Source organism: Mobula birostris, chromosome 28 (genome assembly GCF_030028105.1).
Source record: "Mobula birostris isolate sMobBir1 chromosome 28, sMobBir1.hap1, whole genome shotgun sequence".
Taxonomy (NCBI): Eukaryota; Metazoa; Chordata; class Chondrichthyes; order Myliobatiformes; family Myliobatidae; genus Mobula; species Mobula birostris.
This window is the reverse complement of record NC_092397.1, coordinates 28,819,634-28,847,146: the sequence shown is the minus strand read 5'-3', so window position 1 is coordinate 28,847,146 and position 27,513 is coordinate 28,819,634. Positions and strand designations below refer to the sequence as shown.

Genomic DNA, 27,513 nt, shown 5'->3' with positions numbered 1-27,513 from the left:
ATAGTAATATGTAAATTATGCCAGGAAATAAGTCCAGGACCAGCCTATTGGCTCAGGGTGTCTGACCCTCCACGGGAGAAGTTGTAAAGTTTGATGGCCACAGGCAAGAATGACTTCCTATGACGTTCTGTGTTGCATCTCGGTGGAATGAGTCTCTGGCTGAATGTACTCCTGTGCCCAACCAGTACATTATGTAGTGGATGGGAGACATTGTCCAAGATGACATGCAACTTGGACAGCATCCTCTTTTCAGACACCACGGTCAGAGAGTCCAGTTCCATCCCCACAGCATCACTGGCCTTACGAATGAGTTTGTTGATTCTGTTGGTGTCTGCTACCCTCAGCCTGCTGCCCCAGCACACAACAGCAAACATGATAGCACTAGCTACCACAGACTCGTAGAACATCCTCAGCATCGTCCGGCAGATGTTAAAAGACCTCAGTCTCTTCAGGAAGTAGAGACGGCTCCGATCGCTCTTGTAGACGGCCTCGGTGTTCTTTGACCAGTCCAGTTTATTGTCAATTGGTATCCCAGGTATTTGTAATCCTCCGCCATGTCCACCCTGACCCCCTGTTTGGAAATAGGGGTCACCGGTACCTTAGCTCTCCTCAGGTCTACCACCAGCTCCTTCGTCTTTTTTTTTAACATTAAACTACAGATGATTCTGCTCACACCATGTGACAAAGTTTCCTACCGTAGCCCTGTACTCAGCCTCATATCCCTTGCTGATGCATCCAACTATGGCAGAGTCATCAGAAAACTTCTGAAGATGACAAGACTCTGTGCAGTAGTTGAAGTCAGAGGTGTAAATGGTGAGGAGAAAGGGAGACAAGACGGTCCCCTGTGGAGCCCCAGGTCTGCTGATCACTCTGTCGGACACACACTGTTGCAAGCACATGTACTGTGGACTGCCAGTCAGGTAATCAAGAATCCATTACACCAGGAAAGCATCCACCTGCATCGCTGTCAGCTTCTCCTCCAGCAGAGCAGGGCGGATGGTGTTGAACGCACTGGAGAAGTCAAAAAACATGAGTCTCACAGTGCTCGCTGTCTTGTCCAGGTGGGCGTAGACACAGTTCAGCAGGTAGACGATGGCATCCTCAGCTCCTAGTCGGGGAAGGTAGGTGAACTGGAGGGGGTCTAAGTGTGGCCTGACCATAGGCCGGAGCAGCTCCAGAACAAGTCTCTCCAGGGTCTTCATGATGTGGGAGGTCAATGTCACTGGTCTGTAGTCATTGAGGCCGCTGGGGCGCGGCGTCTTTGGCACAGGTACGAGGCAGGACGTCTTCCACAGCACAGGAACCCTCCGGAGCCTCAGGCTCAGGTTGAATACACGGCAAAGTGCTCCACTTAGCTGAGGGGCACAGGCTTTGAGCAGCCTGGTACTGACACCATCTGGTCCTGCAGCCTTGCATGGGTTGGGACGTTTCAGCTGAGTTCTCACCTGTTCAGCTGTGAAGCCCACAGTGGTGATTTCATGTGGGGAAGGTGTATAGTCATGAGAGCAGAGTGGGGGACTGTTAGGAGGGGTAGGAGGGGAGAGTGGAATATGCGTTGGTTGGTGCCAGACAACAGATGACCCATGTGGGGGATGGGCAGGGGCCACAATGTCAAATCTGTTAAAGAACAGGTTAAGTTCGTTGGCCCTGTCCACACTGCCTTCAGCTCCTCTGTTGCTAGTTTTCCGGAACCCAGTGATGGTCCTCATCCCCCTCCAGACCTCTGTCATGTTGTACTGCTGGAGTTCCCACTCAAGCTTCCTCCTGTACCTGTCTTTAGCCTCCCTGAACCTAGCTTTCAGGTCCCTCTGTATTGCCCTCAGCTCCTCTTGATTTCCACCTTTCAGCCCTGGGAAAAAAAAAGGAAAAAACACTGACTATCCATACGATCAATGCCTCTCCTAATCTACTACACTTCTATGAAGTCATCTGTCATCCTCCGTCCCTCCAAGGAGAAAAGTCCGAGTTCACTAAAAATATTCTTATAAGACATGCTCCCTAATCGCGGCAACATCTTTGTAAATCCCCTCTGCGTCCTGTCAATGGTTTCCACGTCCTTCCTGTACTCAGGAGACCAGAATTGAGCACAGTACTACAAGTGGGGTTTGACCAGGGTCCAAAAGAGCTGCTCTTGGCTGTTAAACTCAATCCCACGATTGATGAAGACTAATGCACCGTATGCCTTCTTAACCTCAGAGTCAAACTGCGTAACAGCTTTGCGTGACCTATGGACTCGGGCCCCAAGATCCCTCTGATCCTCCACACAGCCAAGAGTCTTCCCATTAATGCTATATTCTGGCATCATATTTGATCTACCAAAAATAAACACCTCACACTTAATTTGTTGAATCCCATCCGCCACTTCTGAGCCCAGATTTGCATCCTATCAATGTCCCGTTGTAAACTCATACAGACCGCCACACTAACCACTGCACCCCCAACATTTGTGTCATCAGCAAATCTATTAACCCCTCCCTCCACTTCCTCATCCAGGTCATTTATAAAAATCGCAAAGAGTAGTTGTTCTAAAACAGATCCCTGAGGCACATTACTGGTCACGGGCCCCCATGCAGAACATGACCCGTGTACAATTACGCTTTGCCTTCTGTGGGCAAGCCAGCTCTGGATCCACAATCCAAATATCCTTTGGATCCCATGGATCCCATGCCTCCTTATTCTGTCCATAAGGCTTGCAAGGGGTACTTTATCAAATTTCTTGTTAAAATCCATATACACTACATCGACGGCTCTACCTTCAACAATATTCACAGTTACATCCTCAAAATATTTAATCAGGCTCGTAAGGCAAGACATGCTTTTGACAAAGCCATGCTGACTATTCCTAATCATATTATTCCTGTCCAAATGTTCAGAAATCCTATCTCTCTGTCACGGTCCGGATCGGGGTCCCTTTAAATTTACCTTGTTTATGTTACGATCCGGACCGTTGATTCCCTGTTTTCCCGTGTCCCTTGGCTTTGGTGATTAGAGGCAATTAACGCTTGGCTGAACCGATAGTTTATAGTCTCCGGCTTTCAGCCGTTCAGCACGGGAGCGTCTGCAAAGTTACGGCGTGCCAGTGACATCTGGCTGGAGCAAGCCTTGTCTCCGCCCGAAGCGAGTGCCCGTAACTTGCCTCTCCTCACCGGAGCAACCCTGTCCAGTTACCTCGCCAAAGCGAGCCTGCAAAGTTTCCTCACCGAGGTAGGTCCGTCAGTTAACCCGCCGGTGGGAATCAAGAACCGCTGTCTATTGTTCCCGGGCCGAGTCGAGAGCTGGCCACTACCCGGAGGCTCCAAGTCAAGTCCTGGCTCCGGCGGTATTCTAGTACCAAGTCAAGTCCTGTTTCTGGAGGCATTCAAGCACCAAGTCATGTCCTGGCCCTGGCAGCTTCCTAGTTCTGAGTCAAGTCCTGGCCCTGGCGGTCTGTGATTCCTGTCCCACCTCCTTGTCTGAATACCTACTCTGCCCCTCTCGCCTCCAGCCCTCGTCTGCAGCCCGTGCCCGCACTTCGGTCTAGTTCCATCGCAGGAGCTAGATAGGTGCTGTCTGGTGTTCATTTGTGTTGGTCTTGTCTTGTCTTGTCCTCGCCTCCGTGGGGTAAGTCTGGCCGTCTTGTCGTTGCCCCGCGGGGAGTCATGTCTTGTCCTGTCCTCGCCTCCGTGGGGTAAGTCAGGCCGTCTTGCAGTTGCCCCGCGGAGGGTCATGAGTCCCGGCCCTATGTCCTGTACCGAAGGTAGGGTCCCGACTCTGTGTTCTGTGTATGTGTCCATGGTTCCATGTACCTGCACCCCGAGACCGAGGCTCTGTGTTCCCATGTTCCTCCTCTCCCTAGCCCATGTCATGTCCTTGCCTGGTTCTGGGGTCCGAGTCCGAGGCAGGATCCAGGTACCGGGTCCTTGCCCAGTCTCTGGCTCAGAGTCCATACCCTAGCCTCTTCATGTCTCCTCTAGTTCTGGTAGCCGATTCCGAGTCCAAGCCCAGACCCTTGGTCCCAGCCTAGTCGTAGTCCTGAGTCCTTGTCCAGTTCGCTCTTTCCTGCTCCTGCCTTGCTCTCCTGGTATCGAACAATAAACTAAATCTAAGTAACCTCACAAGATGTGTCTTGCATTTGGGTCCACCCTTGCTCCCAAAGCCCCCACCTTTGTGACACTCTCAGGATCTTCTCCACCAACTTACCAACCTCTGACGTAAGGCTCGTTGGCCTATAATTTCCTGGGCTATCCCAACTCCCTTTGTTGAATAAGGGAACGACACCTGCAACCATCCTATGCTCTGAAAAACTCCCGTCTTGACTGATGATTCAAGGATATTCATCAGAGTCTCAGCAAACTCCTCCCTCGCTTTCCACAGTAGCCTGGGGTACATCCCGTACGGTGTCGGTGACTTATCCAACTATATGCTTTCCAAAAGCTCCAGCTCTGTCTTAACGGGGACGATGGGAGCAGATCCAAATGCAAGACATCAACACTGAAGTACTCAGAACAGGACTTGGTGTGTCAAGCAAGCAAGGGAAGTGGGGAAGAAACGATGCTGGACATGACACAGGCCCTAGACGAGGCTAGGATAGAGGGTCTGGTCTCGGACATAGAAACATAGAAACAAAGAAAATAGGTGCAGGAGTAGGCCATTCAGCCCTTCGTGCCTGTACCACCATTCAGTATGATCATGGCTGATCATCCAACTCAAAACTCTGTACCAGCCTTCCCTCCATACCCCCTGATCCCTGTAGATAAAAGGGCCATATCTAACTCCATCTTAAATATAGCCAATGAACTGACCTCAACTGTTTCCTGTGGCAGAGAATTCCACAGATTCGCACTCTCTGTGTGAAGAAGTTTTTTTTTTTCTCTCATCTCGGTCCTAAAAGGCTTCCCCTATGTCCTTAAACTGTGACCCCTCGTTGTGGACTTCCCCAACATCGGGAACAATCTTTCTGCATCTAGCCTGTCCAATCTCTTTAGAATTTTATACGTTTCAATCAGATCCCCCCCTCAATCTTCTAAATTCCAGCGAATATAAGCCTAGTCGATCCAGTCTTTCCGCATATGAAAGTCCTGCCATCCCAGGAGTCAATCGGGTGAACCTTCTCTGTACTCCCTCTATGGCAAGGATGTTTTTCCTCAGATTAGGGGATCAAAACAGCACACAATACTCCAAGTGTGGTCTCACTAAGGCCTTGTACAACTGTAGTAGTACCTTCCTCCTCCTGTACACGAATCTTCTTACTATGAATGACAGCATACCACTCGCCTTTTTCACCGGCTGCTGTACCTGCATGCCCACTTTCAATGACTGGTGTACAATGACACCCAGGTCTCGTTGCACCTCCCCTTTTCCCAATCGTCCGTAAACTTGGGGATACTGCATGTAATTCCCTCGTCTAAATTATTAATATATATTATAAACAACTGGGGTCCCAGCACTGAGCCTTGCGGTACCCCACTAGTCACTGCCTGCCATTCTGAAAAGGTCCCGTTTATTCCCACTATTTGCTTCCTCTCTGCCAACCAATTCTCTATCGACATCAATACCATACCCCCAATACCATGAGCTTTAAGTTTGCACAGTAATCTTCTGTGTGGGACCTTGTCAAAAGACTTTTGAAAACCTAAATTTACCACATCGACTGGTTCTCCCCTATCCACTCTACTACTTACATCTTCAAAAAATTCTATGAGATTCGTTATGCATGATTTCCCTTTCACAAATCCATGCTATCTTTGTCCAGTCATTTCACTGCTTTCCAAATGTGCTGTTATCACATTTTTGATAACTGATTCTAAAATCTTCCCCATCACCGATGTCAGGCTAGCCAGTCTATCATTCCCTGGTTTCTCTCTCCCTCCTTTTTTTTAAAAAGCGGGGTACATTAGCCCCCCCTCCAATCCTCAGGAACTAATCCAGAATCTAAGGATTTTTGAAAAATTATCACTGATGCACCCACTCTTTCTTGGGCTACTTCCTTAAGCACTCTGGGATGCAGACCATCTGGCCCTAGGGATTTATCTGCCTTTAATCTCTTCAATTTACTTAACACCACTTCCCTACTAATATATATTTCCCTCAGTTCATCCACCTCACTAGACCCTCGCTTGAGATAATCTGCTCAGCAAATATTTCATTGTGTTGTCCGTATACTGCTTTATATTCAATTATGTTGCACACATTTATCAATAATCCACAACAGGTTCGTGAAATATCATGGAACTCCGAACATTTGCTAACGCGTTACTGGCAGTCGATGGTTTGAACGTGGCCCCTAACTCAGTCAATCGTTCATATACAAATATGGACAATGAATTGGTAGAATGTTCACGGGCTGTTTCAGCAGAATATTTTCAAATCCAGTGCAGCTGCTACAAGACCAAAAATACAGAAACACGATCATCCCATTATTATTTTTTCCAAACCGTTGGTAGTACGCTCCCTGAAATGAGCGAGGTCCTCAATGAATAGTTCTCCTCCGTGTTCACCAATAAGAGGGAACTTGATGATGGTGAGGACAATATGAGTGAAGTTGATGTTCTGGAGTATGTTGATATTAAGGGATAGGGGTTGTCAGAGTTATTAAAATACATTAGCACGGATAAGTTCCCGGGGCCTGACGGAATATTCCCCAGGCTGCTCCACGAGGCGAGGGAAGAGATTGCTGAGCCTCTGGCGAGGATCCTTATGTCCTCGTTGTCCATGGGAATGGTACCCGAGGATTGGAGAGAGGCGAATGTTGACACCTCGTTCAAAAAAAGATAGTAGGGATAGTCCGAGTAATTATAGACCAGTGAGCCTTACGTGTGTCGTGGGAAAGCTATTGGAAACGATTCTTAGAGATAGGATCTCTGGGCATTTAGAGAATCATGGTCTGATCAGGGACAGTCAGCATAGCTTTGTGAAGGGCAGATTGTGTATAACAAGCCTGATAGTGTTCTTTGAACAGGTGACCAGGCATATAGATGAGGGTAGTGCAGTGGATGTGATCTATATGGATTTTAGTAAGGCATTTGACAAGGTTCCACACGGTAGGCTTATTCAGAAAGTTAGAAGGCATGGGATCCAGGGAAGTTTGGCCAGGTGGATTCAAAATTGGCTTGTCTGCAGAAGGCAGAGGGTCGTGGTGGAGGGAGTACATTCAGATTGGAGGATTGTGAATAGTGGTGTCCCACACGGATCTATTCTGGGAGCTCTATTTTTCGTGATTTTTATTAACAACCTGGATGTGGAGGTAGAAGGCAGGGTTGGCAAGTTTGCAGACGACACAAAGGTTAGTGGTGTTGTAGATAGTGTACAGGATATTCAAAGATTGCATAGAGACATTGATAGGATGCAGAAGTGGGCTGAGAAGTGGCAGATGGAGTTCAACCCGGAGAAGTGTGAGGTGGTACACTTTGGAAGGACAAACTCCAAGGCAGAGTACAAAGTAAGTGGCAGAATACTTGGTAGTGTGGAGGAGCAGAGGGATCTCAGGGTACATGTCCACAGATCACTGGAAGTTGTCTCATGGGTAGATAGGGTAGTTAAAAAAGTTTATGAGGTGTTAGCTTTCATAAGTCGAGGGATAGAGTTTAAGAGTCGCGATGTAATGATGCAGCTCTATAAAACTCTAGTTAGGCCACACTTGGAGTACTGTGTCCAGTTCTGGTCGCCTCACTATAGGAAGGATATGGAAGCATTGGAAATGGTACAGAAGAGATTTACCAGGATGACGCCTGGTTTAGAGTGTATGCATTATGATCAGAGATTAGGTGAGCTAGGGCTTTACTCTTTGGGAGAACGAGAATGAGAGGACACATCATAGAGGTGTAAAAGATAATAAGAGGAACAGACAGAATGGATAGCCAGCACCTCTTCCCCAGGGCACCACTGCCCAATACAAGAGGACATGGCTTTAAGATAAGGGGTGGGAAGTTCAAGGGGGATATTAGAGGAAGGTATTTTTTTTCTCAGAGTGGTGCGTGAAATGCTCTGTCTGAGTCAGTGGTCGAAGCACAGATACCGGTGAAGTTTAATAGACTACTAGACAGGTATATGCAGGAATTTAAGGTGGGGGCTTATATGTGAGGCAGGGTTTGAGGGTCGGCACAACATTGTGGGCCGAAAAGCCTGTACTGTGCTGTACAATGCTATGTCTATGTCTATATTGATACTTTTATAAAGAAGGCATGATAGCAACTATACTTCATTACAGTTTGAAGAGATTTGTTATGTCCACAAGTACACTCAAAAAACGTCAATTGATGTACCGTGGAGAGCATTCTGACAGGCTGCTTCATTGTCTGGTATGGGGGGCTATTGTACAGGACCGAACGAAGCTGCAGAGGGTTGTACATTTACTCAGCTGCATATTGGGTAGAAGCCTACTAAATACCCAAGGAGCAGTGTCTCAGAAAGGCAGCATCCATTTTTAAGGACCTTCAGCACCCAAGGCATGCCCCTTTCTCACTGTTACCATCAGGTCGGAGATAAAGAAACCTGAAGGCACACACTCAGTGATTCATTAATAGCTTCTTCCTCTCTGTCATCCGATTCCTAAATTAGCATTGAACCCCTGGACATCATCTGACTTGTTCTGATATATAGTATTTAAGTTTTTTGCACAATTTCTCATATATTCAATATATGTATACTGAGGTTTATTGATTGATTGATTGATTATTCCTTTTTTATTCTATATTATGTTTTGCATTAAACTGCGACTACTAATTAACAAATTTCACGTCACATGCCGTTGAAAATAACCCTGATTCTGATTCGTCCACCTGCAGGTTCAGACTTACCCTTCATAATAACCACCGGAAAACCTCCAGAATTATAATCGGTAAATCTATCTCAATGAAACCCCACTAATCTCGCTAGGGTCATTTTCCCACTAACATCTCAAGTATGTCCCCTCCCTGGTGGACCATTTACATGCTGTTTCTGTAAACCATCATAGATACACCAGACAAATAATCCCCCGTCCAAGCCTCAGGTGGTAAGGAAGTGCAAGTCATTCTGGAGAGAAGATTAACCAACTAGTGTATTCTATTGTTTTACATCAGTCAATAACCTGCTGACATGTCCATTCCCCTCTCTTACTGGCTATTGTGACGCCTACAGTATTACACTTTTCTTATTCCTGAGTCCCTCCACATTGTCTTACTGTTTGAGCTTCCGGGATGACTTCGAGCTGGTGATATTCTGCCTGATCAGCAGTGCGGCTCCTCAACCTCTTTTATCTCCCTCTGGACTCTCGGAATCATCTAAATCCTGGAATATTTATATACCAGTCCTGACCTTCTCTCAACTAGATCTCTGCAACGGATGAATCACCGTGCCGTGTATAAATGCAGGATCTGGGTATGTCTGCCTTAACAGTTTTCCCCCTACACTGAAATAAACTCACTTTTGCTGTTCGGTGCCACTGTGCTCATTATGGTGACCCCATCTTGACTTCCTTTAGGTTTTCTTTGACCTCATCTCTACCTTCCACCAATGCAACCTACTCACCTGTAGCTCTGGACACCAACCCCCATCCAGATGCCACATGATCAAAATCATCAGGGTGGCTCCAGGAAGATTCTTTGTGAGAATGTGATTTACCCTACAGTGCAAGCCATCCTTCCTATACGGGAGAGCCCAATGATGAGTGCTCCTGCTGCCTTCCCTCCTGCCCCAGATTGTGAGCCACACGTTTAAGTGCAGTAGCATATGATCACTTACGTCGCAAGCATGTGACATCAAAAGTAATCCTGAAATCACCACCCCAGAGTTTTTTTTTCAATTTTTTAACTCACTGCTCACCTCCTTAACTTTTGCTTCTGGGAACTTGTCTCTCTGTTGTTAGTTCTAATAAGGACAATGACTTCTGGCTGCTCATCCTACCCTTTAACAATGGTCTGTACCTTTTCACAGACATCCTTGGTCATAGCATGATGAAGGTAACGCACTTTCCTGCAATCTCACTCATTACCACAGATGTTCCTGTCTGTATCTCCTCGGCTAAAGAGTTTGCTGCATGTGATTCATATCTATCTATTTCCTGTATGTTCAGGAACTTATCTGATAGCCTCTTTGTAAGGAAAATTGTGTTATAATTCATTCAGTATTCATTTTGATTCAGCTCAGTTTGTTTACATATGCATTCGCAAAGAAAGGAGACTGCACACGTGTTAAAACAAGACACTTTATTAGAACTCGCACGGTTTTTGTACAGAAAGAAACACAAGTGTCTACAGTACTAGGAATACATGAGTCAAAATAATGCCGATCATCCACCACACACACAGTCCGATCTCAGTGTTCGAGGGAAACAGAGGTCCGACAATGTCATGCAGCCTGTTCTGTCCCTCCCCTTCTCCTTCTCCCTCTCTGTCTCTCCCTTTCTCCATCGCGATGTCTCATTACCTCTCTCCCCCTCGCGATTACTCCTTCTCACGCTCATCCTCGCTCACGCCCTGTCCCTCCTGCGCTCTCCCTTGCACCCTCTTACTCGCAATGTCTCATTCGCTCACTATCCTTTGCGCCCTCAGCCCTCGGGCTGTCTCCTTCTCCCGCTCCCTCCATTCCAGTCTCATTCGCTCTCTCTCTCTCTCACTCTGTCTCTCCCGCCCTCCCTCCCACTCCTCTCTCCGAACGCGATGTCTGCTTCTCTCGCTTGCCCTCGCGCTCACCCCTGTGCACGCTCTCACCCTCGTGCTCTCTTTCACGCTCGCTCCCCTCAGGCTCTCTACCTCGCGCGCTCTTCCCCGCGCCCCCTTTCTTGCCAGGTCTCATTCACTTTCTCTCCTTCCCATCGTCAAACCTGGCGCTCTCTCCTTCTCACGCTCACTCCTTCACGATCTCTCCCTCTCCCTTACACAGAGCTACGAGTGAAGGTAATGGCAATTTGTCTTCAATTGTAAAAAAAAAAAAAAAAATCTGTTACATAGCGATAGCTCAAGGTGGCATTGAGAAGGGACAACTCCAGGTAGAGAAGGAGGAGAAAAGAGGGTGAAGGAAAAGACGGGTTGTGACGGAAGCAGGAGTGGTTGATACAGTCGAAAATATTATCCAAGATCAGGCAGTTTTGTCAGAACCTGGAAGCAGGGCAAACAGGTTCGCCTCGAGCTTAATTTTAGCATGGTGGGACGTGAGGTGTAAAGGGGATTTCTCTGGGAATATGAAGCCAGCGATGCCATCGGGATCAGCTTTAAACAGCTGTCTTGTCAAACTAAGCAACACACACATAATAGAAAGGAGTAAACAGTTGTCAGGTTTCTGATGAAGGGTGGCGGCCCGAAACGTCGACAATTTACTCTTTTCCATAGATGCTGCCAGACCTGCTGAGTTCCTCCAGCATTTTCTGTGAGAAACGTCATCAGGGTCTGATTTTGTGCTTGTTGTCTTGAATTGCGACCACCTGCAGATTTTCTCGTATTTGTTTTGTACCTCTGTTCATCACATTGTTACCATTTACCCACAAGTGGGGAGCTAGAATAGGAAGTATGAAGGCAGCTAAGTTATAATACTTTACAGCATTTATTTCTAACGTTTCATGAGTTTCAAAATCAGATTCCGTGGGTATTTCACCGCATTCTTTAGTTCCTCTCGGAATTTGCTCTGAGTCACGAAGTAAATACACGTGTTGGTGCAGGAACTGAGAACCTGCAGCATTGTCGATGTTTGGTATGTGAGGTAACGAGGATCCGTGACAGAAGGAACATAACTGTTTGTAACCCGTCTATAGATAGAGAATACCACCTGTGTTCCCCACAACAATATGAAACTACCGGTGATACTGAAAAGCAAAACGATGGATTTGCGTCGGTTCTCCATCTCCCAGTCCTTGACATTCTCTCCACTCTTTTGTCCCCGGAGCCCCCTGCGGGCTCGACTGGCCGCTAGAATCTGCCTGACAGTCAGAATATTGAACAGCAACATCAGAATGAAAGGGACGCAAGGGTAGAATATGCGGTGAAAAATCTCAAATGCGGCCCATGAGGGAGAGTTTGTGAAGCTCCGTGTTAAAACACAATACCAGGAAACACCATCAATTATTTTTCCAGCCCCGTACACTAAGCCCCAGGGGACAGTCTCCAAACAGGCCAGCACACTCACTGTCGCAATAACCACAGCCGCCGTTCTCTCGGTGCAATATTTTGTTTTCAGCTTCTCATAGCAAATAGCCACAAATCGATCGACGGTGAAAGCCACAGTCAGCCAGACTGAGGTCGCAGTGCTCGCAAACATCAACCACGTGACGGGTCTGCATACAGCAGTAATGAGCAGGAATGATCGGGGAAAATAAATCTCAGCAGTCCACTTCAGCAGCAGATTCGAAATAACGACCAGGAGATCGGCCGCTACCATTCCCACAAGGTAGAGAGTGATACATTTGGAGTGACCGCACTTTCCTCGGGACAGGATCACAATTGCCACCAAGTTCGCTGGAAGAGAGACAGGGAACAGCAGTTTGAGAAATTCCAAACAGAATCCAATTCTGCAGTTCCACTTAATATTTGAATTTAGTGGTGGGAGGGACGAGAGAGGCTACAAGTTGAGAAAATACTGATTAGAAGCCAGTGCAGCAGGTTCAGGGGATCCTGTGATATTGCCACTTAATTGTTGGATTTAGCATGGGAGGGTCGAGTGAGGGCAAAGATCTGGCGGAGACAAGGAAGGAGTTTACATAGTAAAATAACTTGAATGCGGATTACTTACTGTGACCGAAATGTGAAATGTCAGTAGAAAGCTAAAAATGAGTAACTACCTCCTCAGAGTCAATACTGGATGGAACAATGTCTACCGGTGCCTTCCGCGTCTCGTTCGGACGCTGATGGCGGGATTCCTCCATTAGACAATCATGGCGATCACTGTCAGCGACAGAACTGCCGACGGACGAAACAAAAACAGGAAAAGCTGGAAACGCTAATTCGGCTACAACAGAATATGTGGTAAAACAGTTAAAACAGTTCTCCACAGAACTGTCCTCGGATAGACCCCAGACACGTGTGTTAACTGCTTTCTCCTTCTGTACAAGCTGCTTGGGGTTTCGTGTTTATTGTGTTGTCCATCAACTGCTTTATATTCAGTTATATTGCGCACAGTTATTAAAAATCCACAACAGGCTCGTGAAACGTCATGGAACTCCTGACATTTTCTAACGCGTTACTGCCAGTCGATGGATCGAGCACCGCACCTAACTCTGTCAATCGCTCATATACAAATCCGGACAATCAATTGGTAGAATGTCCGCGGGCTGCTTCAACACAATATTTGCAAATGCGGTGCAGCTGCTACAAGACCAAAAATACAGAAACACGAACATCCCATTATTGATCCCAAACCGTTGGTAGACCGCTGCCTGACCCACTCAGTTCCACAGATGTTGGCAGAATCCCTCAATTCCTGTAGCCGTTTATTTTAGATCCTGATCCCACAATCCATATTCCCGGTGTTTCCATTCCAAACCTGAAATGTGGAATACTGGGACTGGAATGTGGCAGTGAAAGGAACAATCACAGCACTGGGAATAAACATTATTTCCCACCAACAGCAGCTGACACTGCGACTCACCGGGTATTCCAAAGGCTGAAATAATAGGATAGTAAATGTCTCGTATCCGCCAGATGACTGGATACACCATTTCATGAGAATCTGTGATTCCTGTTGCTCCTGAATTCACAGCTCCGGCAGACACTGAGCTGATGCTTCACATCAACCCTGATTTATAGAGAGGCTCAGTCTCCAGCGATACGGTTATACTCCTCACTAACTTTCTCAGTTACAGTTACTACAACAAAATTTGATTCAACACCATTGTCTCTGTTGTACAGATACTGTGTACATGAAAATTCTGTGGCATTATACAGTAGTGTCTCTGGTGGAAATAGGCCGGTCTCTTTAATTACAAGGACTGAATCTTGTCACGGAGCAGCAACATTTAGGGATTTCATTTTGTTGTCTATTTATTCAGTATTCGACGAAGATAACGACGCTGTCCTAATCCTACCTTTTTTTGTAGTTTCCCATTTTGATCTGTCACTGAGTCATTCAGCTTCATCTTCGTCAATAAAGATACAATAGAGAAAAATGTCGGGATGGAAACGATCAATTGACCACGTTGCTGATGTAGAAACACGAGAAAATCTGCAGATGCTGGAAATCCAAGGGAACACACAAGAATTCGGCTGAGTTCCTCCAGCATTTTGTGTTTGGTGTTTCTGATGCAGTAGTCTTTTATACACATCTTAAATCTGACATGGTCAAAAGGTAATTGGAAAGAAATGTGTTATCGTGCAACAGAATGGGAAGACCGGTAAAATAATAAAAACAGTACTCGAATTTGGAAGAACAATAGATGCAGGATAACTAAAAGTGAACGAGAAAACGACTAGTGTGAGACAGAGACAAAAAAAAACAGGTAGTGTGACATTGTCGGATCTGTGGTGCCCTCCAAAACTGAGATCGGTTTGTTAAATGGATGATCCGTATTATTTTGATTTTTATACTGCGGGGTACAAAATGAATACTCTGTATTCATCGATGTTCACGCAGGAGAAGGCCCTGGAGGAAAGCGAGATCGGGAAGCGGGTATGGTGACATTCTCAGACGTGTTGATCCTAAGGAGGAGGTGTTGTTGGGTCTCTCAAAGTGTATTAAGGTGGGTAATACTTTGGGGGAATTAGCCCACTGGAGGACACTGACCACATGCGGTCAAACATACAGATCGAACTGCCACAATGGTCAACACAAACACAGTGAGCTGAGGGGACTGTTCCTGTGCTGCTCTGCTCACTGTAAATTGTTCAATGATTTGAGAAGAATGGACAAAGAATCAAAGGAGCATGTAATGAAATTCTTATTTTTACACTGACTGTGGTTCTCATCTGGGACACACTGCCTGCAGGGGTGATGGGAATAGCCAATTAAACTGTTCGTATCGGAACTGGACAGGTCCTTCCGGGGAAATAACCCGCTGAGCTGTGGGAATAGATTTGGGAATGGGACAGTGGGAAAGCTGAACTATAGACTTGATGCTCTATAGTATAGAATTGATGGGTTGAATGTTCTAGGGCATCCCCCAATGATCCTGTGTCCAATAATGATCTGAAACACTCAGTCTTGCTTCCAGAAACATTTCTGTATTAATGGGGCACTCTGTAAAAACACTGGCACTGCATTCCAAGCACACTGAGCTTCCAGAGAAAAACACTGATCAGTGAGAGTACGGAGCAGTACACGACTCTAATATAAGGACAGAGATTTATGAAAATATATTACTATTGATCCAGAGCAGGGCAGAATAGAAGAACAGACATCACAACAACCCCAGCACTGCTTTTTGGTGACACAGATTTCAAGCACCTGCCCATTGATTCTACAGATATAGACATGAAAAACCCAGATTGTACTGTAAATTCACAGCCGAACACAGACCATACTTATCCCGTTGTGTACACCAGCCACCTGCAAAACTGCAAGAACACTGACCTGCACAAAGCAGCTCTGGACTGCACGAACACTGCCCGCTTTAGCTCCAGCAGGGAGGCGGACAAGTGGAAACCAAAAATGTTTGCAGGAACAGACTGCTGCAGCTCAGCATGGTGAGGAAGGCCAGGTTGAATCTCTGGTATAAAAATGCCCTGCATAAGAGACTGTCCAAGAACAGTCAGTAGTGGACTACAGGGACAAAGAACTTCACAATATCTAGACATTCACTTCCACGATACAGACCAATAAAACTCTCAGCACTGTGCAGTGAGAGCACGGACATGTACACACCCAGCACTCCACCGTTAAACTCTCGTACTATCCGAGCACTTCAAGGACAGATGCCCGTACAAGCCTAATAATGGACTGCAATTCATGGACTCTATCAACCCCCTCCCTCCCAGTGGGCATCTTTCAGGATGGAACGGAGAATTGATAAAGTGGCATCTTGAGATGCTGTGTGTTTCCATTTCCAACTATTTTTAAAATGCCAGCAGGAAAAACTGTAACAGAAATGTATGCAGGCTATTGGAAAGATGTAATAGCAACAGAGTAGTGTGTGATTATAATTTCCCCAATATTGACTGGAATTCATTGTGTGGAAGTTTTGAGGAGCAGAATTTGCTGGCATCCTGGAACGATTTACCGGCATTTACAGCCAATATTCCCCAGTTTCAGCAGATTTACTATGTTGTGTAAAACTTAGACAAACTTCTGTAGGTGTATAGTGGAGAATATCCTGACTGGATACATCATGGTCTGGTATGGAGGAACCAATGACATTGAAAGGAATAGGAAATGAAAAATCAAGATGTGAATACTGTTGTTTTCAGGTTCCTCCGAGATTTGCTAACAAACCAAGATACAAATGAACAGTCATCGTTTGGTTTTGCCGAATCGTTTCCAGCCGGGTGGGTCCAGCCGTTTGCCATTGCTCCGAGTGGGGAATTCTCTCTCCGTGTCCAGCTGAGTGATTGCCGGCCGTTTGCCGCTTCATAAGCTACTCCGTGCCCAGACTAGAACTGTCCGTTGTTCTTTGGTTTCGGCTTCTCGTATCTAGCTGAGGTCCGGCCATTTGCGGCTACTCCGAGTTGGGTATTCTACCTCTTCGTTGTCCAAGTCCAAGTCCAGGCTCTGTGTTCCAGTTCACGTCCAAGTCCAAGATCTGTGTTCCAGTCCAAGTCCAAGTCCAGGCTCTGTGTTCCAGTCCAAGTCCAAGTCCAGGCTCCGTGTCCAAATCCGACTCCAAGTCCCGGTTCCGTGTCCAAGTTTCTAGTCATGGCTCCGTGTTCAAGTTTCTTGTCGCAGCTCCCTGAACAGGTTCCGAGTCCCAGCTCCGTGTCCATGTAAGCATCTAATCCACTCTTCCATTTTGTCCTGGCAACTATTAAAAAAAAACACACTTCCGGTAATGCTACTTACGTGTCCGTGTCCTGCTGTTAGGTCCGCTTTCCAATCGTCGCACACATTGGAACAGAAAGCTTGTAAGCTGTGTGAGAGAGAAGATAGGTAGGTGATAGAGAAGGGATGCGCTGAGATCGATGTTTCGAGATGTGTCTATTTTAATGCAAGGAGTATCTTGAACAAATCTAGTGAGCTTAGATCGTGGATCAGTACTTGGAGCTATGATGTTGTGGACATTACAGACACTTGTACGGCTCAGGGGCAGCAATGCTGCTTGAAGTGATATATTCCAAATAAGAAGAAATTTTCAGTTGGAAGACGGACACTACCGTGGCTGACAAGTGAAATCAAAGCCAAAGTAAAAGCAAGGAGGGCATACAAGGAAGCCAGAGCTGACGTGAAGGTAGAGGATTGGGGAGCTTTTGAAAACTTGCTAAGGGAAACTAAGAAGGTCATTCGGAAGGAAAAGGAATAACGCGAGGCAGCTGGTGACGAATAAAAAGGAAGATACTAAAAGCAATTTTTAGGAATATAAAGGGTAAAAGAGAGTCGAGGGTAAATATAGGACGAATACAAAATGACGCTGGAGATACTGTAATGACAGATGCAGAGATGGCAGAGAAACTGAATGTTTATTTTGCATAAGTCTTCACAGTGGAAGTGTACCGGACATTCAAGAGTGTCAGTGAAGTGAAGTTTTGCTGTGAAAATTACGACAGAGAAAGGTGCTCAGGAGATTTAATGTCTGAGGGCGGATGAATCTCCTGGACCTGATCAAATGCACCCTCGGGTTCTGAAGGAAGTAGCTGGAGAGATTGCAGAGGCATTAACGATGATCATACAAGAATCAATAGATTCTGGCATTGTATGAGATGACTGCACAATTGCAATTGCAAATTAAAAAGGCAGAGAGTCATCAGGAAGGAATCAATAGACCTGTTGTCCTGACATCAGTGCTTGGGAAGCTGTTGGAATCTATTGTTAGGAATGAGCTTACGGAATACCTGGAGCGACATCACAAGGTAGGACAAAGCCAGTATGGTTTCCTGAAAGGTACATCCTGACTGAAACGTACTGCAATCCGTTGAAGAAATTATAAGCAGGGTGGACAACGGGGATGTAGTAGACGTGGTGCACTTGGGTTTCCAAAAGGCCTTTGATAAGGTGCCGCACATGAAGCGCTTAGCAAGCTAAGAGCCCATGGAACTATAGGGAACTTACTTGATTGGGCGTAGCATTGGCTGGTCGGCATAAAACAGAGTGAGAATAAAGGGATCTTATTCAATTTCGCTGTCGGTTACCATTGGAATTTCACCGGGGTCGGTGATGGGACCACTGCTTTTTACGACGTAATTCAATGATTTATACTACGGAATAAATAGATTTGTGGCTAAATTTGCCGATGATACAAAAAGAGGTGCAGGAACGGGTAACGCTGAGGAAACAGAGCCTCCAGAGAGACTTGGATAGTTTAGGGAAATAGACAAAATCGTGGCAAATGAAGGAAAATTTTGGAAAGTGTATGGTCATGCACTTGAAGAAATAAACGGGCAGACTATTATTTAGATCGGTAGAGAATTCAAAATGCAGAGATGCAAAGGGACTTGGGAGTCCTTGTGCTAAATGACCTAAAGGTTAACCTCCAGGTTAAATCGGTTGTGAAGAACGCGAATGCAATGTTGCCATTCATTTCCAGAGGTATGGAATACAAGAGCAGGGATGTGATGGTGAGGATCTATAAGGCACTCGTGAGACCAGACTTGGGGTATTATATGTAGTTTTGTGCTCCTTATTTGAGAAATAATATATTGACATTGGAAATGGCTCAGAGAAGATTCACGAAAATGATTCCAGGAATGAAAGGGTTACCGTATGAGCAACGTCTGGAAGCGCTTGAGCTGTATTCCCCAGCGTTCAGAAGAGGGGGAGGGGTTGCGTGGGATCTTATAGAAACATTTTGAATGTTAACAGGCCTGAAGACATTAGATATGGCAAAGTTGTTTTCCAATTTTCGATAATAGTCGATTCTAGGGCAAGAGGGCACGACTTCGGGATTGAAGGACGTCCTTTAAGAACTGAGATACCTTTAGTCAGAGGGTGGTACGTCTGTGGAATTTGTTGCCACTAGCGGCTGTGGATGACAAGTCAGTGGGTGTATTCAAGGCAGATATAGATAAGTTCTTGATTAGCCAGGGCATCAAAGGGTATAGGGTGAAAGCAGGGGAGTGGGGATGACAGGAAGAATTGGATCAGCCAATGATTGAATGGCAGAGCAGACTCGATGTACCGAATAGCAATGCTTACCATTTTATATCTTATGGTCTTATTGTCTTAAGTTGTTAGACTGCCAGGCTTCAGATGTTTCAGAAAGAACAGGCAGGGAGGCAAAACTGGTCGGATCGAGGCACTGCTGATCAGAGACAGCATCACGGCTGCAGAAAAGGAGGAAGTGATGGAGGGCTTGTCTACTGAGTCTCCGTGGGTGGACAATAGGAACAGGAAGGGGTTAATATCTCTACTGAGTGTTTTTTTTTTTAAATATATAGATCATCCAATAGTAACAGGGACATCCAGGAGCAGATAGGGAGACAAATTCTGGAAAGGTGTAACAAATAATGGCTGACGTGGTGGGAGATTTTAATTTGCCCAATATTGATTGGCATATCCCTGGTGCTAGGTGTTAAGATGGGGTAGAGTTTAAGATGTTCAGGAAGGTTACCTGTCACAATATATAGATAAGCCTACCAGAGGAGTGGCTGCACTTGATCTGCTGTTGGTAAATGAACCTGGTCAGGTGTCAGGTATCTCAGTGGGCAGTGCTGGGAGCAAGGGTGGACCAAACTGCAAGACTCAAACACATCATGTGAGGTTAACTTATATTAAGTTTATTGCTCGGTGCAAAGCAGAAGCAGGAATAGTGCACTGGACAAGGACTCAGGCCTGAGACAAGGCTGGGAATAAGGGTCTGGGCTAGGAGTCGGAATCACGGACCGCCAGGGCCAGGACTCGGGGACTTGGAGCCTCCGGAGCCAGGAATTCTTTCTTATTCACGGGACAGACTCAGACACAGGACATAAAACACTGAGCCGGGAATCCTCCATAGACACATGACGGACTCGGGGCCCTTCTTGACACAGTGACCCAGTATTCCTTGGTACAAGGCCGGGATCGCTTTTAGACGTACGACATGGATACAGAGACCACACAACAATGGACAGAACTAAAACTGGGCTCAAGTCCGCTCCAAGCCGCTGCGAGCTCATGACTCACCACAGCGGGTTAACTTTGACTGATCCGTACTGACAAGGGAAGGCGGCTTGCTGGCATTTGTTCCGGGAGGAGACTAGGCTTGCTCCGTCCAGATGACATGGGCTCGCAGTACCTTTGCTGACGTTGCAAACGCTGTCGCGCCGAACGGCTGAAAGCCGGAGACTATAAACTGCCGGTTCAGCCGAGTGTAAATTGCCTCCAATCACCAAGCCCGAGGGATACGGGAAAACAGGGAACCAAAGGGAAACAGGGAGTCAACGGTCCGGATCGTAACATAAACAAAGTAATTTTAAAGGGACGCCGATCCGGACCATGACAGTGGGAGTGCATTTTTGAGGCAGTGATTACAATTTTATCTCCTTTACCATAGCATTGGAGAGGAATAGGAACAGACAAGTAACAAAAGCATTTAACTGGTGTAAGAGGGAAATATGAAGCTATCAGGCAGAGACTTGGAAGGAACAGAGTTCTCAGGGAAATGCATGGCAGAAATGTGGCAAATGTTCAGGGGATATTTGCGTGGCTTTCTGCATAGATAGGTGTCAATGAGACAGAGAAGAGATGCTACGGTACAGGAACCATGGTGTACACAATGAAAATATAGTCAAGAAAAGAAAGGCTTACGAATTGTTCAAAAAACTAGGTATTGATAGAGATATATAAAATGATAAGGCTAGCAGGAAGGAGCTTGAGAAATTAAATTAGGAGAGACAGAAGGGGCCACGAAAAGGCCTTGGCGAGCAGTTTAAGGAAGACCCTAAGGCAATCGACAGGTCTGTGAAGGGCGAGAGGATAAGATGTGAGAAAATAGGACCAATGAACCGTGACAATGGAAAAGTGTGTGCGGAACCAGAGGAGACAGCAGAGGTACTATTCACTATGCAAAAGGTCTCTGGCGATTGTATGGATTTCAGCAAGGCATTTGATAAGGTAGTCCATGCAAGGCTTACTAAGAAAGCAAGGAGACGTAGGATGCAAGGAGACGTAGGATTGCTTTGTTGACCCAGAATTGGCTTGCCCACAGATAGAAAAAAAATGTTGTAGACGGGTCATATTCAGATTGGATATCAGTGACCAGCGATCTGCCTCAGAGTTCTTTTCAGGGACCCCTTCTCACCGTGATTTTTATAACTGACTTGGATGAGAAATTGAGAGGGATACGTTACTAAATTTGCTGATAAAACAAATGTTGCGGACATTTGGATAGTGTGGAGGGCTGTCAGAGTTTAAATCGGGACATCGCTAGGATGCAAAACAGGGCTGAAAAGTGGCAGTTGAAGTTTAACCCATTGCCATAGTCTCCTCTGGCTATTCCCCATCTTGCTATTACCTCCTTAAATGAGCCTTAATCCCCTCGTCTGATTTTCAATCATTCCCAGTTCCTCTAATTACAACACACCCCGCCTGTATTGGAACCACTGGACTTGTCCGGAGTCCCAGCAGAATAGCATAACCTGGGACAGGTACTCAGCAAACAACGGGCTCTTTCCCCGCCCCCGCACCGCCCGTATGATTGCGCTATCTTCCTGCTGGCCGGGGCCTGATTACCTACCAGTCGTCTTTATAGCTTATCCCGACCGGAGAGAGAGGCCATGGAGAAATCCATTAGTGTGTCCCTCGCGGAGGGAATTATACGACCTTGGAGAAATCCATTAGTGCGTCCCTCGCGGAGGGAATTATACGGTAGGCGCCGGTTTCTTCTTTGTAGAGAAGGATGGGCCGGTTCGTGCCTGTATTGATTACCGAGGCCTGAACAATATAAAAGTTAAAAATAAGTACCCACTATCCCTGATTAACTTGACATTTCAACCATTTCAGGGAACCATCATCTTCTCGAAGTTGGACCTTCGTAGCGCCAACCATCTAGTCAGGATGAGGGAGGGAACCGAGTAGAAGACGGCCTTTAATACACGTCTGAGCCACATCGAATACTTGGTCATGGCATTTGGCCACACCAATACCCCGCCGTTTTTCAAGCCCTAATCAGTGATGTGCTGCGGGACTTCATTAAACGCTTCGTGTTCGGCTACCTAGATGACATCTTCATATTTTCTAGCAACCCCCAGAATCACGTTCACCATGTCCGTCTAGTCCTCCAGAGACTGTGGGAGAGCAGGTTATTTGTGGAGGCCAAGAAATGTGAGTTCCACGTCCCTTTGGTCATCTCCTGGGCAACATCATCGAGAGCGGGCAGGTGAGCGCAGCACCCGATAAGATCCGGGCGTTGGAAGAATGGCCCAGACCCACGACTCGCAATCAACTTCAGCCGTTTTGGTGGTTTGCAAACTGTTATCGCCGTTTTATCAGGGATTACAGTCGAGTGGCGGCGCCCCTTACCCGACTTACCTCGCCTACCAGACCTTTTTGTTGGGGTTCCGAGGCTGATTCGGCTTTCACTGACCTGAAGAGGCGGTTCAGCTCACAAGAGCCCGAGCTATTCCACCTCCCCAATGTCCAATGGACTGAGCGCTTCAACACCGAATACTTTGTCCTCTTTTATTTGTCTTTTTAAGACAATATTCAGCTTGAGGAATGCAGTAAAATTTGTATCTCCCCGTCGGGGAATTGAACCCCGGTCTCCCGCGTGACAGGCGGGGATACTAACCACTATACTAACGAGGAATTGGTCGTGGTGTCGGAATATATATTATTCCGGTTTTGTAATGCGACGGCCAGGAAACGATGTGCAGCTCTTCGAGTTTGGAAGGGATTTTACTCACTTACCTCCGGTCTGTGGGAGGATGGCGACCACAACTTGACATAACAGGAACTGCATCGGAGTGACCTGATTCAGAAAGCAGTGCGAGCCACAGTCATAAACCACTGGAGACAGTCCAGGACACGAGTCTCCTGCAGAATGATCGAACGATGGTGATATAATGGTGAACATATCTGTCTTCCAGGCAATTGACGCAGGTTCCATTTCCGATGATCGTAGTTAATCGACTTTTAATATTCTTTCATCGAATCTATCAGATGTAAACGTCTCATAGAACCCGATCCGTGCGGACTTCTACAGTCCGAGGGGCCTAACCTGCCAACTCGGGTACGAATTCCCCAAATTATTTAAATCGTAGAGAGAGTGTAAAATTATTATTCACACTGGACTGTCCAGTGGATCAAGGGTGGATTTCCTGTCTTTCACATTTTTCCTGATGAACCGACCAGTGCAGCTTCCTGCTGTCACTATAAACCAGATTCTCACAGCAAACTAGGACACACCAAAACATGTCGGATGATGTGTTCACACAGTGTTCTCAATCTACTCACTACTCTGTCTATTTATAACGAGCGATCCCTCTCTCCAATACACGATTAAATTAAACCTTTTAATGCGATTAACAAATGTAATATAGAATCACAGAATCATTCAACCCTGAAACAGGCCGTTCGGCCCGCCACGTCGATGCTGAGAGTCAGGTACCAATCTCACCAGAAAAAAAATCTCACTTGCCTTGATGATTCAGGTGCTCGTCCAGTCAATTCTCTAATATTGTTGGAATACGTGCCTCCACTAGCCACTCCGGCATCGGTTCCAGTTTCCAGCCGCCATCTGCATGAAGTTCTTCCTCTCATGCTTTCTCGGTTTACACACGGCAGGACAGTTTCCTACTATTCTGAACGGCCTCGTTAATTTGATATGATCTTCGAAGATCTCCGTCATCTCCAGCGCTCCATAGAAACGCCCGCAGTCTATCCAGCCTCGGTTTATACCGGAACTCTCCATCTCAGGCAAAATCCTTGCGAACATCACACGCATTCAACGCTCCAGTTAGTTTACAGAGTGTCCAAAGGTTTCACTTACCGAATCCGCAGTAAACTTGACAGGTCGGAGCTGGTTTCTACCGAATGGACGACCATGGGCCCAGCGCGCTCCCGCTGCGCCACTCTGCTGTTGGCTGAAGTTGGTGCTGAGCTGCTCCGTTGTGGACGTTTCCCATTCTTTTCCTTCATTTTTATTTGTCGATTCTTTGCTGACGTCACATCGTTCCCCTCACGAGCTGCTGTTTGGTGATTTATTTCCTCGCGTGTCTCTCTGCCCGTGACTCTGTCTGTCATTCAGTGCTTGCTACCTCCTGCCCCGTCCTGTTATTGCCTCTGTGTTCCGACCGTTCCGGAGGCCTCGTTCACGACATGTCAGCAGTGAATGTGTTCTACGTTATTTAATGAGTCCGGTTTCAGTGGCCCTGCTGTCACACATTCAGTTACTCTTCCACTGTGTCTCTTCCGCGCGCTCTCTCTCTGCCTCTGGGTTGTTCATTGGGACAAGCATCAATGGTTCGAACACTGGACACCAGCTGAGCTGCAGCCCAGATTATCGGAGGACACTGTTATTGGGTATTTTGAACTTTACGATGTGTTCACTCACACCTAGGTGGGTTAATTTATTGTATCCAGAAGTGTCGATAACATCGCATCCCGTATATGTAATTGAATAAATAACAGAATCAAAAGGATCGCAGCAGATCGGGCTGCTGTGCTTTACTGTCCTGCTGATGTGAAAACTGGGGTCCGAAGATTTCGGCCTACTGCGGATGCTCTGGGAGCAGATCTGTTACCCAGTCTGTTTCGAGATGCTGTTAGCTTGCTTCTCTTGTTTGCATGACGTTTTTTTTCTTTCTTTCTCTGCGCAGTGGTTTTTAGTGTTTTTGTTTTTATTGGGTTATTCCAGTTTCTTGTTTTGTGGCTGCCTGGATGAAGGCAAATCTGAAAATAAATATGTTTTGAATAGTTGAATCATTACTCATTAATAGAATCTGCCTGTATCGCCCTCTGAGAAAGGGAGATCCAGACAACCCCGCTCGCTTGCCGGCAGTCAGGAGACCCTACCTGAGGAAGGATACCTTAAATGACCGAGTGGGTGCGGCAAAGGCTCACTAGATTTGTACAGTCAGGACACCTTAGGCATTGATCGCCGATAGTCTCCAGAACAATCTAATTTCTTCACACACTCAGTGAACCCTGAGATTTGGAATTGTGAGGATGTGCGGCTCAACAGGAAAGCAGTTCAGTCCATGTTGGCGGCAGATGATCTCTCGAATGTCCAGAGTGACTCACCCGATAGAATTTCCAATGATCGCCCTGAATTCATAACAAGACCCTTGAAGCGCAATGGAATAAAGGGCTTTAATTTCCTTATTCCATAGTTTCATCACGAGACGGCGACACAAATAATACTTTGATAGAAGGAATGAAGAAATTTGAAATTACGTGGACACGGATTACTCTGAGAGGACCCGCCACTCGCGCAGTGGAACTTGCGCAGTGAAACCTCAATGAACTTCTGGTCTGTCGCCTAATCACTCGGCCATGACAACTGCTACCACACAGCTAGTGAGGCAAAAGGACATTTTTCATGGGCTCCCATCACCATGTCCCGGGTCGATTGGGCTCAACATCAACGCTGAGGGTCAGAGAATCTGAACTGACATCCTCTCCACGTTCAATCTATCCAGGCCGCTCAATATTTGATACGTTTCCATGAGATGCTCCCTCATTTATCTGAATTCCAATGAGTAGAGGCTCAGAGCCGTCAAATGCTCCTTGTATCTTCACCGTTTCATTCCGGAATCATTCTCGTGAGACTCCCCTGGGCCCACTCCAATGCCAGAGCATCCTTTATCAGAAATGGGCCCACAATTGTCTACAATGCTCCAAATGAATCTGATCAATGTCTTACAATTCATCTTCATTATAACCTTGCTTTTAGATGCTAGTCCTGGCAGAATGAATGCTAAAATTGTATTTGTCTTCCTTACCACCAACTCAACCTGCAACTTATCCTTTAGGGAATCCTGCACGAGAACTCTCCAGCACATTTTCACGTCTGATTTCTGAATTTGCTCCCCATTTGGGAAATAGTCTTTCTGTCAATGTGCCTGACCATACATTATCGTACTCTGTATCCCATCTTCCACTTAATTGCCCATTCTCCAAGACCGTCTGCAGACTTCCCGCGTCATCAATAGTACCAGCCCCACAATCTAATTTTCTATCACATGCAAAGCCATCAATTTAGTCATCCAGATCATTGACAGATAAGGTACAAGGCAGAGACCCCTCCAGAAGACACTTAGTTACCGACAAACGACTGAAAATGCCATATTAATTCCCAGACTTTACCTCCCACCCAGTCGCCAATATTTTCGATTCTCGTATCTTTCCTGCAATACCATGAGCTCTAGTTTAGTTTAGCAACCTTTTTGCGTCACTTGACAAAGGCCTTTTGAAAATCCAAGTTAACAACACCCACTGACTCTCCTTTCTCTATCTTGCCTGCTATTTCTCCAAAGAAATCCAACAGATTTGTGTGGCCAGATTTCTCTTTAAGAAAACCATGTTGGCCGGACTATTTTATCAGACGCCTGAAAGCATATCCTTACGAATGGACTACAGCATTTTCCCAACATAAAATCCATGCCAACCGGTCCGTAATATCTTGACTTTTGTAAACGTAAAAGTGTTTTTGCAATTTTCCTTTCGTCTGAACCATTGCAGAATCCAGTCATTCCTGAATAATCACTATTAACGCTTCCGTGATATCGTCACCCACTTCTTTCATAAACCCGCGGTGTAGTTCATCTGGTCCAGGTGCCATCTGGAATTTCTAACATACTGCTGGTATCAAGATAAAATGGCAGACGCTGAAAGCTTATTAAGTTCTTCCGCTAGTTATGTCCCCTATTACTACCTCCGATTGCAATCGTCCGAGGTTTACTCTTGTATTTTTAAACTTCCTACCTACCTGAAAAACGATTGTTTATATCCTCTTACCATCGGCAGAAAGCCCAAAAGCCTGAAAGAACGTATCACAGGCTCATGGATAGTTTCAATCCCACTGTTTGATCTACTGATGTTATCTGTTGTTGCTTTACCTTGTGCGATCTCAATGCACTGTGCAATGATTTCATCTCCAGGGACAGTATGACCGAGAAGGTTGTCACTGTATCTCGGTACATGTGTCTAAAATATAACAGTTTAAATTCCCATCGCGGCCGCAGTAGGGAGCCCCGGCCTCCCTTCAGCGCAGCGTTTCCCAGCTGACAATGAAACACAACAGAAACAAATCTGCCGGATCATTGGCCGCCAGCCTGTCGATTAACAGCCGGACGCGCTCACCGAAGCGCCGCAGAGACAAGTTTTGTGGAAAGTAGGAATAAATGGTTCAATTCTGCGTTGTAGAACATAACCAACAATCGCTGCTGGGCTGGACCCGGTTTTTCACAATCTACATGACTGGTTTGCATCAGAGAGTCACGGACAATATCAAACAGAAACTGTTGGAAATACACCGTTGTCAGGACTCGAAGCTGCGCGAGGAAATCCCAATGGATTCCGGGTTCATCGCCAAACAATTCGGCCACGACTACACACTCCCACTGATTTCCC

At 46.3% G+C, this 27,513-nt stretch overlaps 1 protein-coding gene and 1 non-coding gene across 2 annotated transcripts in view; one reads left to right on the top strand and one right to left on the bottom strand.

Annotated features, from left to right (window-relative positions):
* LOC140188831 (uncharacterized) overlaps window positions 1-27,513 on the top strand; it is a 184,644-nt gene that overhangs the window by 11,642 nt on the left and 145,489 nt on the right. The window lies entirely within an intron of this gene.
* trnad-guc (transfer RNA aspartic acid (anticodon GUC)) lies at window positions 22,675-22,746 on the bottom strand. Its single transcript has one exon. It is a non-coding gene; the product is annotated as a tRNA-Asp (tRNA).